General features: G+C 40.0%; 1 long non-coding RNA gene across 3 annotated transcripts; it reads right to left on the bottom strand.

Annotated features, from left to right (window-relative positions):
• Positions 1-6,878: 6,878 nt before the first annotated feature.
• Positions 6,879-12,057, bottom strand: LOC139035621 (uncharacterized). 3 transcript variants are annotated; one of them, XR_011488253.1, is made up of 3 exons: positions 9,201-12,057; positions 8,294-8,485; positions 6,879-7,618 (listed from the first exon to the last, which is right to left on the bottom strand). It is a non-coding gene; the product is annotated as an uncharacterized lncRNA (long non-coding RNA). The 3 variants fall into 3 exon arrangements; XR_011488252.1 differs by having other exon boundaries at positions 8,287-12,057; XR_011488251.1 differs by having other exon boundaries at positions 8,294-12,057.
• Between the last annotated feature and the right edge of the window lie 8,756 nt (positions 12,058-20,813).

Genomic DNA, 20,813 nt, shown 5'->3' with positions numbered 1-20,813 from the left:
AATGAAAAGTATCATATTTATACTTCTCTAGGTATCCAAAGAATAAAACCTGAAATCAGAGACTAGAAGCAGAAAACCTGGAGGTTCTAACATAAATGAATTTGTGCCTCAGATTAATAAGGTAGCATTAAGGGAACTATGGAACAGGTTATTAAATCTGAAGTCTTTAAAAGAAACTTTATTTGGCTGCATAGGGAGGATCTTAGTTGCGGCACACAGAATCTTTAGTATCTTTTGTTGAGGCATGCCAGCTCTTAGTTGTGGCGTATGGGATATGGATTCCCAGCCAGGAATTGAGCATGGAGTCTTGGGAGCATGGAGTCTCAGCCATTGAACATCCAGGGAGGTCCCTGAAGGCTATACTTTTAGGCTCAGAAAGCAACCAAGACTCCTTCCTTACAATCTCCAATGATTATGATGATGATGATGATGGTATTATCTGAGCACTAATTTTGTGCCAGGCACTGTGCTAAGCACTTTACATAGATTATCTCATTTAATGTTTATAACATCTTTATGAGATGGATAGTATTATTTTCCACACTTTACAGATGAAGAAACTTCAGGCACCATGCTAGTCAAGTTCCCACAAATGATAACTTGCAGAACCAAGATAGAAGCCCAAGTCTGGCTGAAGCTGAAGAACTTAACCAATATAAAATGTTTAGACCTTCCAGCAAGAAATATTTTTTATTGAAAATGAAGTTCCCTAATGGACAGAAGTAATTCCTATCATTTTTTTTTTTATCTCATGAGGAGTTTTCATTTTCAATGCATCTAAGCAAGTTTGTTTCTTTTGCTTTTGATCAGAGTACATCATGAGAAACGCTGAGTTGGATGAAGCACAAGCTGGAATCAAGATTGCTGGGAGAAATATCAATAACCTCAGGTATGCAGATAACACCACCCCTATGGCAGAAAGCGAAGAATGAAAGAGCCTCTTGATGAAAGTGAAAGAGGAGAGTGAAAAAGTCGGTTTAAAACTCAATATTCAGAAAACTAAGATCATGGCACCCAGTCCCATCACTTCATGGCAAATAGTTGGGGGAACAGTGGCTGAGTTTATTTTTCTTGGCTCAAAGATCACTGCGGATGGTGACTGCAGCCATGAAATTAAAAGACGCTTATTCCTTGGAAGAAAGTTATGACCAACTTAGACAGCATATTAAAAAGCAGAGACATTACTTTGCCAACAAAGGTCTATATAGTCAAAGCTATGGTTTTTTTCAGTAGTCATGTATGGATGTGAGAGTCGGACTATAAAGAATGCTGAACGCAGAGGAATTGATGCTTTTGAACTGTGAGGTTGGAGAAGACTCTTGAGAGTCCCTTGGACTGCAAGGAGATCCAACCAGTCCATCCTAAAGGAAATCAATCCTGAATATTCATTGAAAGGACTGATGTTGAAGCTGAAACTCCAATACTTTGGCCACCTGATGCAAAGAACTGACTCATTGGAAAAGACCCTGATACTGGGAAAGATTGAAGGCGGGAGGAGAAGGGGATGACAGGATGAGATGGTTGGATGGCATCACCGACTCAGTGGACATGAGTTTGAGTAAACTCCTGGAGTTGATGATGGACAGGGAGGCCTGGCATGCTGCAGTCCATGGGGTCACAAAGAGTCAGGCACAACTGAGCAACAGAACTGAACTGAAGAAAGGCACTTATGTCAAGGGGAATGAAAAAATGTTTAAGACCCTCTTGGGGTTTTCAAGGAGCTCAGGGTCATCTAATATTGAGCAAGAGGATATACAAATAGTTATAAGAGAACAATGAATATGAGGTGCCATGCCAGTAACATCTTAGCTCCAGGAGACGAAGAGTTGGAACAATCATGTCTACTAAGTATATAAAAGTTATGATTTGCTGCATATGAATGTTGTTAGCTGAATCATGTGACTGACAGAAATCCCTTGTTAGCCAAAGTAATCAACTATTCTCAGGTGTGATTCTCAGCAGGACCACTATGACTTCTGGTTAATCATGTACCTGTGTCTTTAAGTGAACCATGAGCTGTGACCCTTTGTAATAAGATATAAGACTAAAAGAAGGAATGGATCTTGGGTTTGATCCTTGTTGCCTGTTCTCAGTAAACAAACACTGTCCCTAAAGAAAGCACCTCTACCATGAGCTGTCAGCCAGCAAACCTGGGACAACAGGGAGAAGTGCAAAAAAAAAAAGCTCTCCCCTCAACACAAAACTTTCAGTCTCAAGATGTTTCCAAAACAGCCCCAGAAATAAATGAATACACCTGTTCTTTGTCCTTTTATTACAGAAACCAATCCACCATCTGCAGCCAGCTGGACCCAGCGGATCTTGGTGCTGCCTGCCATCAGAAATCTGAACCAAGCACTGATCACTTGCTCTGCGCTCCACTTCCAAGACCAAACCCGCTTTTTGTTCAGGTAAGGTGAGCCCAGCTGTGTTTTTCTTCACCCCTGAAGTCAGCAGTGCTCTGTGAACAGGACTTAGAGGCTTACCTGTGGCAGTAGAAAGTGGGATGAACTCCAGACTCTGGATAAAATAGCTCTAATGCACCTTTTCATTTGTATACAACTTTACATGACAAAAGCCATCACAATCACCATTAATTAAACCTACCACTCATTGCCCTCTGAGCCAGGTCTGAAGTCGTCTGCTCATTTTACAGCTGACAAAACAGATAGTAAGGCTTAGGGATTTGCTGAGGTGAAGTGGTGCTCAGCCAAGGAACCCTGCCCAGTTCCCTTTCAAGTTCATTCTTTTTTTTTTGGCCTGGAAGTGTCCTTCAAAGTGCCCAGTTCTTAACTCCAAGCACCTTAAGGATATTAGCTGGCAAGAGCTGCTTGGCAGCAGAATGACAGCCATTATGATCGGAGCACAGTGTGTGGCTTGAATTATTTGAAAACAGCCAACTCTTATTTTTCTGGCTCTCAGTGGATGTTAAACACATATGCACATAAAGTTTCTCCGGTTAGGCCAGAGAGGAGGCTAGGACATGTGGGCAGTTGTAGCAATGCTGCCTTTGACATTTGACCTGGTGGAAAGCAGCCTGCTGGCTACCCACTCTTCGCCCCTCTCGTACCAGATTCTTTACATTAAAATTTCAAATGAACTCAGAAGCAAACCTATTCCAAGAGCAGGCCTAGTCCCATATTGGTGGGATGTGGGGAAGAGGAAAACTGGAGACCCACATACCATGCTGCTGCTGCTGCTAAGTCGCTTCAGTCGTGTCCGACTCTGTGCGACCCCATAGACGGCAGCCCACCAGGCTCCCCCGTCCCTGGGATTCTCCAGGCAAGAACACTGAAGTGGGTTGCCATTTCGTTCTCCAATGCATGAAAATGAGAAGTGAAAGTGAAGTCTCTCAGTCATGTCCGACTCTTAGCGACCCCATGGACTGTAGCCCACCAGGCTCCTCCATTCATGGGATTTTCCAAGCAAGAGTACTGGAGTGGGGTGCCATTGCCTTCTCCCCACATACCATATGTCCATATAAAAATTGTAGCTGAAGCTAGTTAGCCTTGATAGGCCGGTTAAGTTTCCCTATCTTGACAGACTTGTTTTTATAATGACCTGTAATATTAATTTGACTGATGCAGAACTTCTCAGAGCTCCACATCAGAATGGTCTGGTTCCAGGAGAGCAGTTCTGACCTGATGTCCTTCCCCACCCACAGGCCTGCCCCATAATAGAAAGGGCCTCATATACATTCAATGAGGATCCCACCCCACATCCGTGCAAGTTCCTGCCACATCAGCACCCCCTCATGACCACCACCTTGGGCCTGTGGTACCACAATCAATGGCAAAATCTACCCTTGCAAGGATAGATCAGGAAAAGAGTTTCATACCAGTTGAAGAAGCAGAGACTTGGGTAGGGAATTCTGGGCCTAAAAGCAGGGCAGGGCTCTGAGTGAATAAATCACTTGGCCTGTGGATTCCTTGCCTAGTGAAGAGGAGTAACAAGAAGGGAACAAGAAGAGGTCTCTCTAAAGAGTGGGCCCAGAGAGGGGCCTCTTGCCAAGACCTAAGAGCAAATGATATCTAGCCAAAGAATAAGTCATTCAGAAGTGTGAGTTAATATTGGAGTCTATACAAATCTGGTTGCCATAAATAATTTCATTTCAGCTATAAGACCCAGAGGCATGAGCTGTTTCAAATGTTACGTCTGCCGCCTTCCACAAATAACTTACTCTGGGCAATAGGCATGGTCTTCAGTAGGTATAAGGGCCAGAAACCAAATGAATCAGCTCAGTAATTAAATATATTACTAGAGAGGTTGATCTCCCATAAAAATATGCAGATGTCAGAACTCTAGGTGGTGACACTAAAGCAGGGTACCCCTGCTATTGCCACCCCAAAATGGACGAACTAGGAAGAAAAAGAGAAGCATGACTCCCTGGTCCCCTGGAAATGTGCTGCCATGCTCTTTGTGGAGGGGTCCTTAGGTCAGTCAGGGTTGCTAGGACCCTGGGGACAAAACAGATCCCTCTGTCCACATCATTTTCCATAGAATCAGAGTCATAATCCCAGTCCTGGGGCTTGAGATGTAGAGAGGTTTACATCACAAGCTTTCTTATCAACTCATGTCTCCATTTTGTTTCAATTAATTGATTTACAACATTTAATTTTAAGGGAACTATATCCACATATAAAAAGTATTTTTATCACCAAATTCTGAAGGCAGGACTGCCCTGGTGGTGCAGTGGGTAAGAATCCACTTGCCCGTGCAGGGGACACAGGTTTGACCCCTGGTCCAGGAAGACTCCACAACTAAGCCCGTGCACCACAGTACTGAGCCGTGAGCCGCAACTACTGACCTCACATGCTGCAACCACTGAAGCCTGTGCACTCTCGGGCCTGCTGGCTGCAACTGCTGAGCCTGCGTGCTGCAGCTACTGAAGCTCACATGCCTAGAACCCATGCTTTACAACAAGAGAAGCCACGGCACTGAGAAGCGTTCTGCAGCACCACAGTGAAGAGCCCCTGCTCACAGCAACTAGAGAAAGCCTGTGCAAAGCAATAAAGACCCAGTCAGCCAAAAATAAATGATTAAATAAAATTATAAAAAAGTTCTTAAGGCAAAAGATATGAATAAGGAAATGTATAAGATATATATTTTGATGCTAATTTGTGGCTGCTCTCTATGTCAGTGCCAACAGCATTGAATTCTGGATTCTTTTGTTTTTTAAAGAATGAGAGTTAAAAAAATATATATATATAATATTATATTATATATATTTTATATAATATATAATATAATATATTATAAATATATATTTTATATACTATATAAATATAATATATAAAATATAATATATAATATAATATATAAAATATATATTTATTTGGTTGCATTGGGTCTTAGTTGCAGCATGTGGGATCTTTAATCTGATGTTTGAACTCTTAGTTGTGGCATATGGGATCTGGTTCCCTGACCAGGGATCAAACCCAGGCTCCCTAAATTGGGAGCATGGAGTGTTAGCCACTGGACCACCAGGGAAGTCCCTGAATTCAAGTCTTGATTCAAAACCTTTAGTCCAACTTTCTCCTACAGTTTTGTTCCTAATATATGAAGGATGTATTTCCTTAATGACCTTTAGATAGTGTTTATATAAATTAATTCATTATTATTATTATTATTATTATTTACTTTTAAAATGAAGATAAAAATACAGTCCAAATCAGAATAAAACAGTCAATTCACACCATCAGATAGTGGTCACATCTGCAGTATGGACAGATGGGTTCTCTTCCTGCCCCCATAGACTTCTCTGCCAAAGATCCTCTATCTGTTCATACAGACTCTTTCTGCAGAGCCAGGGACAGTCTGTGTGCCTATACTGACCCCATTTCTGGTTGTCACTTGATAACATGACCCATCTACTTTTGTGTTGCCACCCACACGACTGTCCTACTTCCTGAAAACATGCCCTCTGCCTCCCCACCTTAGTTTAAATTCCCATGTTATCTGATTCATCCTCCTTGCCCTTCCAGTTCAGGTGAATTATAGGTCCAAAGAGGGTGACTTGGTGCTGTCACTAAAACTTTGCTGGAATGCTACAGTTCTGTCATAGAATGACAAGCATGACTCTCAGATGATGTTGATAACTACTGATAATATCTGTTGTCACTGATACGAGGAATGTAACTTTTCATTTATCCAGAATAGTTAGGGAACAGGTAGTTCTAATAAACTGCAATCTGCTTAACTATAGACTACCAGTTTTGAAAGAAAAATAAACTAATTTGGAAAGAACTATAAATAACACAGCAGCACATTACTGGCAGATCATAATTTTATCTGGCATTGTAATTATTTATGTGTGTGCTCCACCTCTCCTGCAAGGCCATTGAGTTCTCAAAGGATGATTTGTATCAGTTTCATCTTTATTCCCCTTATTGTACTTAGAGAATTGCTTTATATATTGCAGATGCTAAAAAAAGTTTTTATGAAATGAATGAAAATATAGTTGATCCTTGAACAATGTGGGGAAAGGGTGCCTACCCCCACACAGTCAAAAATCTGCATATAACTTTTCATTTCTCAAAACTGCTAATAGCCTACTATTGAATGGAAGCCTTACCAATGACAAAACAGTCCATTAACATAAATTTTGTATGTTATATGTAGTGTATATAGTATATTCTTATAATGAAATAAGCTACAGAAAATTTTATTAGGAAAATCATAAGGAAGAAAAAACATTTACAATACTATACTGTATTTATTGATACTGTTTAAGTTATTTGTTTACAAGATGAATCTTCTGTCAGTGCCTGCATCCATGTTATCTTACATGATACGAAACACTGTAGATGTTATACTTTTACCCAAAAACTTGGTTTACTTCTTGGTGGGTGTTGAGCCAAAAGACACAACCAAGCCAAAGATCAGGAAGAGGAAATATTTATTACTTGCAGCAGGTAAGGACAATGCTGGAGATCTTTCCCAAAGAAATGTCTCCCCAAACATCAAAACTAGAAGTGTTTTAAGCTAAAGGTACATGCATGTTTATATAGGAGCTTGAGCAGAGAAGAATTCAGTGCAGAATTGAGGCAGATGTCAACAGAGTCCAAACTTTAGTTGATTGAAGTCACATGGGTCAGAAAAGGTCAATATCATCGTTCCTTAGATTCAGGTTGATCTGGTAAATTTAAGTGCTTCAGGCTCTTCTTTACCATTGAAATATGACTGGGAGACTTTACAGTTGATATTTTATCTTTGCTATTGTTACTTCTCTTGCCTGATGACAGTCATTTGTTCCTGCATTCTTTTGTTCCCTTAAGATTATTAATTACTGAGGTCTGTCCAAGGACAAGAACTGTGGCCAGGCTTAGATTACAAAATGACTTAGGCCAAAAGCAGCTTCTCTTTGTCAAGAAAATCATGTCTAGTTTTTTTCCTCTGGGGACCTTCTACCCAATCTGCTTACAAAATCCCCCTTTAAGAAATTTCAGTCTTCAGTCTTGAGAGGTATGGGACTGAAGGTAAGACTTCTGTAATTGCTTCCTGCTGAGAATGGATGTTTCAGTTTCCTGAGTTAGAGGAGTGAAATTCTCTTGTTGCTAGAGCTAGGTCAGTTTTGGGGTCCACCAAAGTAGTGTCTGAACCTTGCTTCAGTAGCATTATTCTAGCAAGTGTAGAAGACACACAGTGGGAGAGACAATTAACAGCAACATAGCAACATCATTAGCAGAGACTTGAGCAAAGAGCTCCCTAAACCAAACCATTTTTCTAATATTTTCACTAAATTGGGAAGGGAACCTTCAGAGAGGAGGTTTGATTTTTTCATGTGGATCATAAGGTGAGTCACATTACAAAATTCATCAGGAATTAAAAACAGCGTTTGGTATATATTATAGCATAAGTTCCTCCTTGAGAGGCTTTTAAAATATCAAGGGCCATTTTTTTCATCACAGAAACTTCTGAATTCATTAGACTGACTGCCTGATTACTGTTGTTAAGGCTTGCAGGCTAAATTTTGCTAAAGCCTCTGTGAGAGTGATGATGTCCTCTATGGTTGATTTTTTTCTTTCTTTCGGCCATGCTATGCATTTTGTGAGATCTTAGTTCCCTGACCAGAGGTTGAACCCTAGACCCAGTGCAGTGAAAGTTGAAAGTGCCAAGTCCTAAACACTGGACTACCAGGGAGTTTTCTTTAATGTTTGATTTTCTAAAAGCATACCTCTCTCCCTAATGGCCAAAGCAGGTGTACAATGCATGTTCTATAGGCCAGAAAACAGGCCGCTCTGGTCAGTAAAGTTTAAGTTAAACCATGTATAAGCCAGCATGACTTACCCCATACCTCAATGAGAAGATTTTTGTCATTTCCCCTCTTGATCGCAAGTCTTTCAACGCACAAAAATATTTGTCCCTTGATGCCAGGGTGGTTGCAGCCTGTCCTGTGTCCACCATGTCTCTTGGTGCTAGACCTCCTTTCTGTTAATATAGAAATATTTGCCTAGGTATCCACACTGGGGGAGAATTTATCAGGTATCTGTGAAGAGGCTCAGAGGTATGTTAGTGGGGAAACATTTTGTAGGTTACACATTTATCAATTGTATCAAATTATAACACAAACATTGTATATGTGCTTTTAAAGCAAGCAGAGATACATGTCATGAGTAGTTATATTCTGTGACAACCTCATTAGATAATTTCTTTTCCTCCTGAACATCAGGGCAAATGTATGGCTAACACAATAACTGTCGATTTTGATAGGGCCTTAACATAGGGTATTAGATCTTCACCTAAAAATAGATTGTCTTGGTAAGCTTCAGAAACAAACTTAAGAGTGTCCCTTTAACAATTCATTTAAATTTTATAATTATGTGACTTAACAATAAGTAGCTATCTGGAAGCTGAGTCTCAGTAAATACAGACTTCAGTGAACAAAATTAGATTTTAATATTCATCTCTAAAGTTAACCTCACTTTTACCAAATGCAGCCAAATTAAGACCAATTTGTTTACAGAATAAGTCTGATTGATTGATCACTTAGCCTCTTTTAAGTTGGTTGGGTTGGAGCTTTTCATAAGGGATCTCAGATTGAAATGTTGAAAGATTTCTCAAAGCCAGAAAAGCCGTTCTGTGGGCCTGTCACAGATTTCACCTGCAACATCTACAGACTTGAGTGAATTCCACCATTTTCAAGGTCTCCAAAATACCTTGAGTTTCCTGCATCCGTTAAGGAGGTGGCCTTCCTTGTTTACCTGATAAAGCTGCTGGAAACTTGAGGATTTCTAATTTTTGGAGGAATCAAGTAGAGAGAAAAGATAAATGTTTCCGTTTTACTTCCAAAGGTGTAATTTACCAAATTGCTGTTAGTCATAATTAGCTTGAGAGGGAGCGTATCATTATGTCTGGAAAACACAGATTAAAGCCAGTAATATTTTAGACAAAAACCCTAAAAATTATAACCATATTCTTCAGTTCACTCAGTAACTGACCCTTTTTGTTAACAGTTTTATGAAGCCATCAGGTTTTCATTCAGTTCAGTTCAGTCACTCAGTCATGTCCGACTCTGCGATCCCATGGACTGCAGAATGCCAGGCCTCCCTGTCCACCACCAACTCCTGTCGTTTACTCAAACTCGTGTCCATTGAGTCGGTGATGCCATCCAACCATCTCATCCTCTGTTGTCTCCTTCTCCTCCCACCTTCAGTCTTTCCTAGCATCAGGGTCTTTTCAAATGAGTCAGTTCTTCGCATCAGGTGGCCAAAGTATTAGAGTTTCAGCTTCAACATCAGTCCTTCCAATGAACACCCAGGACTGATCTCCTTTTGGATGGATTGGTTGGATCACCTTGCAGTCCAAGGAACTCTCAAGAGTCTTCTCCAACACCACAATTCAAAAGCATCAATTCTTCTGCACTCAGCTTTCTTTATAGTCCAACTCTCACATCCATACATGACTACTGGAAAAACTATAGCCTTGACTAGACATACCTTCATTGGCAAAGTAATGTCTCTGCTTTTTAATATGCTATCTAGAACTAGGTAAGAAATTAAATAATCCTAATGAAAACCTGTCAACCTAAACCTAGATAGGTTTTCATTAGGATTCTTTAATTTCTTACCTAGTTTAATAGTATGATCTGAAATTTATCAGAGACCTATACTTTTCAAAAATTTCTTCCTAAGAATCTTCTTGAAGGTGGAAGCACTTTTGCAAAATATCAAAGTATAACAATAACTGTCTATAAATGGCAAAGGACTTAAAAAGACATGATTCACACCTGATTACAATGTAATTGACAAAGAAACTTGGTTACTGTTTTCACATACAACATTTTAAGATAGCAACTAAAATTATAGCATGATTATACCAGGACATAGCCAAAGTTTAGAAATATATAATTTCTAGAATGTCTATGCTAATCATATATTCATAATATTTATTCCTACGATATGGTTAAGAATCCACCTGCCAATGCAGGAGACACAGGAGACTCAAGCTCAATCCCTGGTTTGAGAAGATCCCCTTAGGAGGAAATGGCAGTCCTCTCTAGTATTCTTCCCTGGAGAATCCCATGGACAGAGAAGTCTAGTGGGCTACAGTCCATAGGATCACAAAGAGTCAGAAATGACTGAGCAACTGAACACATTCCTATAATATAACCTCAGATGGCTTATCACTTATTTGACAGCACTTCCCATGTAATTTAACATATCAGATTATCATATTTAATTTAATATCTCTCTCTAAGGTCCTTCAGGATTCCTCTGAAACATCACAGTTAGCCAGAGGTCAAAAGAACTTCAGTTAGAATTTAATATTTGGGGGAGTTTCCCTGGAAGTCCAGTGGCTAAGGCTCTGCATTTCCACCTCAGGGGACACAGGTTTGATCCCTGGTTGGGGAACTAAGATCCTGAAAGCCCTGCAGCATGGACAAAAAGAATTTGATATTTGGTGATTTTATAAAAATATCAAAAAGTTTCAAGACACTTGGTCAAATAAGACCACAGGTCACTGTGAAGCAGTACTTATTCACTTAACTAAAATGGCAAAAGACTTCAAAAGCAGATACAGACCACTTAAAGGCCATAGGAAGCATCACTACAAACAAAGCTAGTGGAGGTGAATTCCAGTTGAGCTATTTCAAATCCTAAAAGATGATGCTGTGAAAGTGCTGTGCTCAATATGTCAGCAAATTTGGAAAACTCAGCAGTGGCCACAGGACTGGAAAAGGTCAGTTTTCATTCCAATCCCAAAGAAAGGCAATGCCAAAGAATGCTCAAACTACTGCACAATTGCACTCATCTCACATGCTAGTAAAGTAATGCTCAAAATTCTCCAAGCCAGGCTTCAGCAATACGTGAACTTCCAGATGTTCAAGCTGGATTTAGAAAAGGCAGAGGAACCAGAGATCAAATTGCCAACATCCACTGGATCATCAAAAAAGCAAGAGAGTTCCAGAAAAACCTCTATTTCTGCTTTATTGACTATGCCAAAGCCTTTGACTGTGTGGATCACAATAAACTGTGGAAAATTCTGAAAGAGATGGGAATACCAGACCATCTGACCTGCCACTTGAGAAATCTGTATGCAGGTCAGGAAGCAACACTTAGAATTGGACATGGAACAATGGACTGGTTCCCAATAGGAAAAGGATTATGTCAAGGCTGTATATTGTCACCCTGCTTATTTAACTTATATGCAGAATATATCATGAGAAATGCTGGGCTGGGTGAAGCACAAGCCGGAATCAAGATTGCTGGGAGAAATATCAATAATCTCAGATATGCAGATGACACCACCCTTATGGCAGAAAGTGAAGAATTAAAGAGCCTCTTGATGAAAGTGAAAGAGGAGAGTGAAAAAGTTGGCTTGAAGCTTAACATTCAGAAAACTAAGATCATGGCATCTGGTCCCATCACTTCATGGCAAATAGATGGGGAAACAGTGTCAGACTTTATTTTTGGGGGCTCCAAAATCACTGCAGATGGTGACTGAAGCCATGAAATTAAAAGATGCTTACTCCTTGGAAGGAAAGTTATGATCAACCTAGACAGCATATTAAAAAGCAGAGACATTACTTTGCCAACAAAGGTCCACCTAGTCAAGGCTATGGTTTTTCCAGTAGTCATGTCTGGATGTGAGAGTTGGACTGTAAAGAAAGCTGAGCGCCAAAGAATTGATGTTTTTGAACTGTGGTGTTCGAGAAGACTCTTGAGAGTCCCTTGGATTGCAAGGAGATCCAACCAGTCCATCCAAAAGGAGATCAGTCCTGGGTGTCCATTGGAAGGACTGATGCTGAAGCTGAAACTCCAATACTTTGGCCACCTGATGCGAAGAGCTGACTCATTGAAAAAGACCTTGATGCTGGGGAATATTGAGGGCAGGAGGAGAAGGGGACGACAGAGGATGAGATGGTTGGATGGCATCACCAACTCAATGGACATGTTTGGGTCAACTCCGGGAGTTGGTGATGGACAGGGAAGCCTGGTGTGCTGCAGTCCGTGGGGTCACAAAAAGTTGAACATGACTGAGGCGACTGAACTGAAAGGCAAAGAACCTCACATAATCTGTTATCAAAAGCAGCATTTCAGGAAAACTTTGTTCTCTTAAAGGAGAGCACAATACTCCAGTCTTATACCAGTCTATAGAGTCTGTTTACCTAATTAAATTTAAGCCAGTCCTGACCATGTATAAAGTTCTTTTCTCAGTGTTCCTTTTCCATAAACCTGCAACTTTCTGTATTCATATTATTTTGTCCCTTATTTTGTTTTCCATTAAAAAAGTAAAAGCTTTAGGGCAAAACTACCTTTTTTAAAAATATATTTACTTATTTATTTGGCTCCACCATGTCTGAGTTGTGGCACACAGGATCTTCGTTGCTGCATCAGGTTTCTTTTTAGATGTGGCATTTGGGCTCTTAGCTGTGTCATGCAGGATCTAGTTCCCTCACCGGGAATCAAACCTGAGCCCTCTGCATTGGGACCACAGAATCTTAGCCACTTGACTGCCAGGGAAATCCCCTCCCCTTTTTTTTTTCTTTTAACAAAATGCATTTCCATTCCTCACACTTCTTTTACTGAAAACACACATCCTACTATCCTGGCATACTGAACTGCTTTCTTTATTATCTTAGTAGCTATAATTACATATGAAGTGAAGCTGCTCAGTCATGTCCGACTCTTCGTGACCCCATGGACTCTAGCCTACCAGGCTCCTCCATCCATGGGATTTTCCAGGCATAAGTACTGGAGTGGGTTGCCATTTCCTTCTCCAGAGGATCCTCCCAACCCAGGGATCAAACCCAGGTCTCCCGCATTGTAGGTAGATGCTTTACCATCTGAGTCACCAGGGAAATCCTTAATTACACATAATATTAACCCTTAGAAACCTTAATCTCCAGTGAAAACCAAGAAGCAAGTATTTCCCACTTGGAAAACTTCTGAACACAATCCATAATCTCTAGAAACACATTTTCTCATAATGAAATTTCTTTCACCAATGTGGTACAGAATATGTGTTTAATAAACCCAAGCATTTTCACTTTCTCTCTGATAAGAAGGCAGAAGTAGGCAAACTTAGACCTGTCAGCAATTACTGTTCCAGTATTTATCCTATTTGAAATGACCTAGGTAGTCAGTGAATTCTCATTTAACTTATTTTAGTTTCAAATGAAACTAAGGTTCATTTAACTTAATTTAGTTTTTAAATTAAGCCAAACTTAAATTGACTTCAATACCAGATATTGATATTATAGGAACCATTTCCTAGATCATGTGAACCTGAAATTCATTCTGGCCAGTTTCCTTAACATCTGTGAGAGTTTTTCTAAGTGCTTAATTTCCTTTCAGCCAATCACATAGAGCTCATCTATAAATTACTTTTGATAATACTGTCTGGAGGTAGACATATCATATCTATAATGAACATATATATACATTCATATAGACACAAAGATGTCATAGTTTTCTTCTTAAGTTTGAAAAGCTTTTTTCTCTCTTTCAGTCCCAGGAATTAAAAATGGTTCAGATAAAAGTTCCTGAGAGCCTGGGTAGAACATTTACATCTCAAAGAAACAAGTTCCTTATAGAAAGTTGGTTTTTTACTAACTGCGTATGTATAGCCCAGTTTTAGGATGTCAAAAGAGCCCTAGGTTGGCCGTTTTTAGGACAATATTTCCTGGTATCTTTCCTCTTTGATGTTGCATTCCCTATTGAGGTTGTCAACTTTGAGAATCTGGCTCCAGTATATAACAAAAATTCAATTTGCTCTCCTGCTACTTCTAAAGTAACCCTGGACTTCTCAGGGGAGATCAGGATGTTGTTTTGTGGAACCAGGTGAGGAGCCTCAGGCTCCATCAGTTTCTTTTTTGGTTACCAGGAGCTGAAATGAAGAGGGTTAAGCTTGGGCCTTCCTTCTGAGATGGGGCACTCCTTCTTCTGATGTTCTTCCCCTTTGCATGTGGGATCTTTTTCAGTTGCAGCATGCAGACTCTTAACTACAGCATGTGGGATCTAATTTTGTGACCCGGGATCACACCAAGGCCCCATGCATTGGGAATGTGTAGTCTTAGCCACCTATCTACCAGGGAAGTCCCAATATTAAAACAAAACAAACAAAACAAAAAACACTTACCTGTGGTGATAGTCTGATGTGCAATTTCTCCAGTAACACTAAGAGAGACAGAGAAAGAGGGAGGGAAAGAGAGGCATACTATACAGTCCTGTAATTCTTTGAAAGCAAAATTATAAAATAGTAAGAAGGGACTTCCTGGTGGTCCTCCACGCTACCAATGCAGGGAACCTGGGTTTGACCCCTGGTCAGGGAACTAGATCCCACCTGCCACTACTGAAGATCCCGTACACCTCAACTAAGAGTTTGCATGCTGCAACTAAAAAGTAAAAAATTAAAATTAAATAAAACAAAAAACTAATGTTATTAAATATCATTCACCTCATGCTTATGTAAGGATAGGCTGTTCTCTTCAAGTCTTGCACAGGATGTTCTACATATATATTTTTGGATATTTATTGAAAAAAATCCACATGTAAGTGGACCCATGCAGTTCAAGCCCATGTTGTTCAAGGGTCAACTGAATAGAACACAGACTATAATTTACCAACATGACTTAATCCTTTGATGACTCAGAAGACCCTCTGGGATCACACATTTCTTCAGGCTTGTTATTATGTGTATTTTCTCTGGAGATGTTTAATATGGGCCAAGTAACCGAAAGCAGAATTCAGTAATGACTAGAAGACAGAACTTGATGTCTACTGACTCATTCCAGTTCTAAGTCTATGTGCATGTGTCTCTAAGTCAAATACAGAAGAGATCACACTTATTACTGCCTAAAAGAAGCATCACATCACAGTGCAACTGTTTATGAAAATATTAGGTTACAAATAAGGAGTGTTAACTAGCTTCTGTTCATCAACCTTAACCAGGACAAGGAAATGTTTGAAAAGTAGGACATCATTAGTACCATTAATATATTATTACCATTATTTATTAAAGCCTAATCATCAGATTATAATTTACTAATTAACACAGACATATTTATCGCTATGTGCCTAGTATATGCCAAGCCCTGTGTTAGTCATTAGGGATACAATGTGAATATAATTCATGCCCTAGAGAAGTGTAAATAATTCATCTTTAAAACCATTTTATTGTGCAGATCATTTTAAAGAACTTTAGATGTCACTGTAATAAATTAGCCTGGGAGTGTTCTGACAGTCTAACACATCCTATAACTCACTCAAAATATAGAATAACAGAAAAGAAGGAATGTGAGAATGTTAGCTTAATTACTTGATATTTGCCTTTTTTCGCCCCCTTGCAAAACGGCATCAGAGTGTTCCTTTAAGGATGTAGTTTTTTGAGCTTTCAGAATCCTGGGTGAATTTGCTCCTGCACCTAAGATGATTTTTATTTCAGTTACTACAGTATCTGCCAGGCCCCCCATGACTTGAGGGTAGAGCAGCAGCCGAAGGCAGGGAGGGAACAGCCGTTGCAGTGCCCCCGCCCTTGGCTGGCCTTTCTGTGGGTGTGATGGTGGCAGAGGAGGCATGAGAGAGCCCTGCCCTGGAGTCAGGAGAAACCCAGGAGGCAGGGCAGTGTTCTCATTCCAATGTGTCGGGCACTCTGGTAATGGACGCTGCCTCCTTTCTTGACAGCTTCCTGTAAACATGCTGATTTTCATCACTAAGACTAAGGGTTTTGATTACATCAGAGTTTCCCAAATTATATTCTGCAAAACATACAGGTCTCATAAGTTGTTCTTTAGTTGCTCAGTCGTGTCCAACTCTTTGCAACCCTATGGACTGTAGCCCGCCAGGCTCCTCTGTCCGTGGGGTTTCCCAGGCAAGAATACGGGCATGGGTAGCCATTTCCTTTTCCAGGGGATCTTTCTGACCCAGGAATCAAACCCACATTTGCTGCATTGCAGGCAGATTCTTTACTGCTGAGCCACGAGGGAAGCCCATGGGTTCCATAAGACACTTCTTCAAAAAGTGGCCTGGAGCAGCACAACAGGGCAAGCTGCCCACCACACCCAGCGGTGCAGAGTCACAGGGCGCATCAGCCTAGGAAGGGTTCTGACAAGCTGTACCTTCCAAACACTTGATAGCATTTCTCAAACGAGTTTGACCATAAAACTCTCTCTTCTAGTTTCAACTACTAACATCTGCTGATTCACTTAGTATTCTGAGGTACAAACTTTGGAAACATTAGCATAAACGATCTCTTAAACTCACTGATTTTATAGCAATTTAAAGCAGAAAGTAGCCTTAGAAATCAGAGGCCCTATGAGTTTAGGATCTCATAGCAAGTCAGTAGCCAAATGAGGTCCCTTTCATTTACCAGTTTTTCACATTCTATATGCTAAAAACCACAGTGAATGAAACTTTACTGTGAGAAGCATTAGGAAAAGGATCAGTCATTGAAATCTACAAGTAACCTGGAAGCTCCAGGGTTTCCAGTTTGGTTAAACTCTTTTCTTTGAAGTTACTCTTGATTAAGCAAAACTAATGGTGTGCATCCATTGGCCAGTGGAGATACTACTGAGCAGACAATTATCACAATTCAAGAAGCTAATGAGAATGGGAGAGGGAGAAGCAAGTGGCACTGAGTCCAAAGTCAAGGTAATTAGCTCCTGGGTGACCAAGAGTAAATTACCTGTTTTTTGATACTGAGTTCAAGATCCTTGAATTTTTTTTTTTTAAGTATTGAGTCATATATTCCTTTGGTGTCAGGAATAAGAAAAGAGAACTGATGTTTGCTATACTGACCTCAGCGTCCAGTACTCTGGATAGTGTCTCCTTAATGCCAACTTAAAAAAGCCTCACACATCATTTCACAATGGTCTTTGACTACTTAAAAGGACAAAGATAATTTTAGGCTTCAATTTCTTTTCATGCCATTTGCTTGAAAAGAGTCCTTTGAATTGGTGGCTGAGTAAACAACAGTATTCTTGAAGCAATGACTTGGCTGTCCCACAGTCCCAGCTTTAGTATAGCCTAACCCCAAAGTAATTAAAGAACCAAGTGATTTGCATTCTTTTTTCTACAGAACTACTCTTGAGTAGCAGATGGCAAACACAAATGTTTTGCTCTAGAGACATATGGAAACCTCTCTGTTCTGTAAAACCCTCAATGAATATTAAACGATGCCATTCATTGCAGAAATAAAATGTTGTGATAATCCCCCAAACAGGCCTAATTAGGCCATATAGCTACTTGAGTTCCAGAAAGTAATAGGGGGGAAATTACTATGTGATTGGGATTTCATTAGCAGTTCTTCTTAATCTGAATATTCATCGTGGCCCGAAAGAATCACCTACCTAGCCTTATTTCTCAGCATTCTATTAGATTGTCACCATAATTTATAATTGTAAATCTTAAAAATGAGCCATCAAAGAGATCTGCTTGATTCCATATTAATTCTCCCTGAACAGCAAGAGCAATGAATTTCAAGAGAGACAGGGTGTTTTATCATAGGTTTGGGAGTATTCATAGCTCCCTAACTAATTCCATTTATAAGCCCTTGCTGCTGTTAAATTAGGGTGGCAGGGAGAAGTCTGTGTAAGGTTATTCAGGAAATGATTATCAATATTAAGTAGGAATTTTAGGCAGGCATCTTATTGAATATGGCTCAAAATACAAAACAGAATTTCATTCTCTTCATCCTGCAGGTTGACAACCCAATAAATTGTTGGCAACCCAGTAACTTGTTGCCATCGCAGAAAGGACTGAGACTCTGCGCTCCTTGAAGAGAGAGAAGTACTGATAACTGAGTCATGGGGTGGACTGAGTGCTCTTTAGAATAAGGAGCTAGGTGTCTTGGGCTCCTTTCCCAACACCACACACTGCCTGGCCTCCAAGGGACCTGCTAGGCCTGTCGATAAATCTCAAATTCACTATGGTGTTTGGTTGGCCTTGGAGACCAAAGTCTGTAAACCAGAACCCCTAGGGCAGATCTTAGGACATCTGTTAGGAGCTTGGGTTCATGAGTCAAAGGATTTTATAGACAGAAATGGATTCTCTAGTCCAGCCTTTTTCATTTTACAAAGAGTAACTTGAGGCACAGAAGGGTCGTTGTCCTTGTTTAAGGTCATAGAACTCATTAGTGGCAGAACTAGGTCACCTGATGCTTTGTCCAATTCTCCCTCCATTACAAACTCTCAGGACAGGCTTGTCAGGGTCTGACAGAGAATTTAGAAAGTTCAAGGCTCCCAAAGTGCTTAGCCTTAGCTGGTTGCTGAAGTGGGATAGAAAAGGTAGCAGGCGTCTAAATGCCTATGTTAATTCTGACTTTAGGCACCCATCCCTTCCTCACAGAAACACTTTCTTTCTTGCCTGTTTTTCCCAGTTCAACATCAATCCACCTGTTTAAGAGAATGACAAGTCAGAATTTTCCTGGATTCAGCCCCCTGACTTCTCCAGAAATTCCAATATAACCAAACATGATATAAATACCTACATGCATTGGACACCAAAACAAGTATTAGTTTTCATTGGTTGCTTCTATAGCCTTGTTGCCTCCTGTCTTCTCTATTTCTAACAGAACCTTGTGATCTAGGGTAAGTTTGACCCAATACTCAGCTTGAATTACTTAAGCCAGCTGGTACACGCCATTCTCTTGGACCCTAGGATCAGTTCACAAAAGAGTAGTCAGGGCCCATGGAACTGAATTCCAGGGTATTTGAACTCCTAAGAAGATGATTCTTTACCTTCTGCTCTCTTTGAATCAAGGAGTCCCAGGAGTTTCAGGAAAACATTCTGCAACAACATGGGGTTGGCCTGTTGAAATAAGTGTTACTTTGAGGAAGCACTGCTAAGAAACCAAGAGAGAGAAACCAGGTTCCAGGCATGTCATCTGATCTATTGGATTACTCACCTGTCACTCGTTCTAGATCTGATTATTTTATAATGTGATTAAGTAAATTTTTTGGTTTTGTTTTGCTTTTTAGGGATTGTTTTTGGCTGCACCACACAGCACACCAAATTTCCCCTACCAGGGATTAAACCTGCGCCCCCAGCAGTGGAAGTGTGGGGTCTTAACCACTGGGCTGCTGGGAAGTCCAAGTAAATATTTTTATTATTTAAGTCATTCAGTATTCTACTATTTACTGCCTTATGTATCTCAGTATCTGTTATGATGCTGATTATGAGTTTCAGCACATCTTGACTTCACCATTAGATCAAAGTCCATTTTAGATTTGGTTCCAAAAAGCATTATTGAATCACTCATTTGAACAAGAAACTCAACCTCAAACGCAGAGTACTTACTGTATATGTACCTTACTTGACACAAAATACTATATAGCAATGCCTAGGCTAATGAAAACTTTACTATTAGAAAAGAAATAATATAAGCTGTACTACAATAGATTTCTTCCAATCCACCTTATAGTGGAGTAAATTTCATGTAGTTATTTTTTAGCATTATTGTGTCATTTTTATTTAACTTTTACATTCAGTGGTGATATGTAAAATATTTAACAATGTTTGGCATGAACACCTGACCAATCAGATTGAATGTCAACAATCAGAATTAAAGCCAACCAATTACAATGGACACATGATCCATCAGAATAAATGAAGTGTGTGTCAACCAGATATCTGCCTCCCATTCATCACTGAACTTTTCACTTGTGGGAGCTCCCTTCAATTATGTGGGAAGCAAACTAAGGGCAGGGACCACATGATAGAGACCTTTGACTCCTCCAGGTAGGCCTTGCTGAGCTGGTTTCCTAGTGTGAGCTTAATGGCTCTTTCTTGAAGTGGACATTTCTCAACCAGTGATTGCTCAGGAAACATCAGTGGGCAGAAAGAGTACAGTGTGTCCCTCTCTGATGAAGATAATTACAGAATTATCCCACTGGATTATCACTAAACAAACAGAATGTTTTCAGATGACACACAGTGGATAAGAGAAGTTGATATTTTTGAGGAGTTATCATTCAATATGATCTTGACAACCTAGAGAAATAATATATAATCACACCTATTTTTAAATGCAACAATAAATATTACTCTTACAGAGTGAATAACATACAAATACAAGGTAGAGGACAACCAGAAAGGTATTGGTGAAGCTAAAAATACCTAGGTCTTAGTATAAGTGAAGGTGTCCCAAATGTTTTTAAAAAGTATCTAGACTGGGGACTTACTTCCCTAGTGGTCCAGTAATTAAGACTCCACGCTTCCACTTCAGGGGGTGCAGTTTCTATCTCTGGTCAGGGAACTAAGATCCCATATGCCACATGGCATGGCCCTCGCCAAAAAAACCCTAGACAGCTGGCATGATAGTCAGATGTTCATTCATTCATTCAACAACTTAACTGAGTACCTACTATGTGTAAG

The sequence above is a fragment of the Odocoileus virginianus genome, chromosome 6 (genome assembly GCF_023699985.2).
Source record: "Odocoileus virginianus isolate 20LAN1187 ecotype Illinois chromosome 6, Ovbor_1.2, whole genome shotgun sequence".
Taxonomy (NCBI): domain Eukaryota; kingdom Metazoa; phylum Chordata; class Mammalia; order Artiodactyla; family Cervidae; genus Odocoileus; species Odocoileus virginianus.
This window is presented reverse-complemented; position numbering and strand designations above follow the sequence as displayed.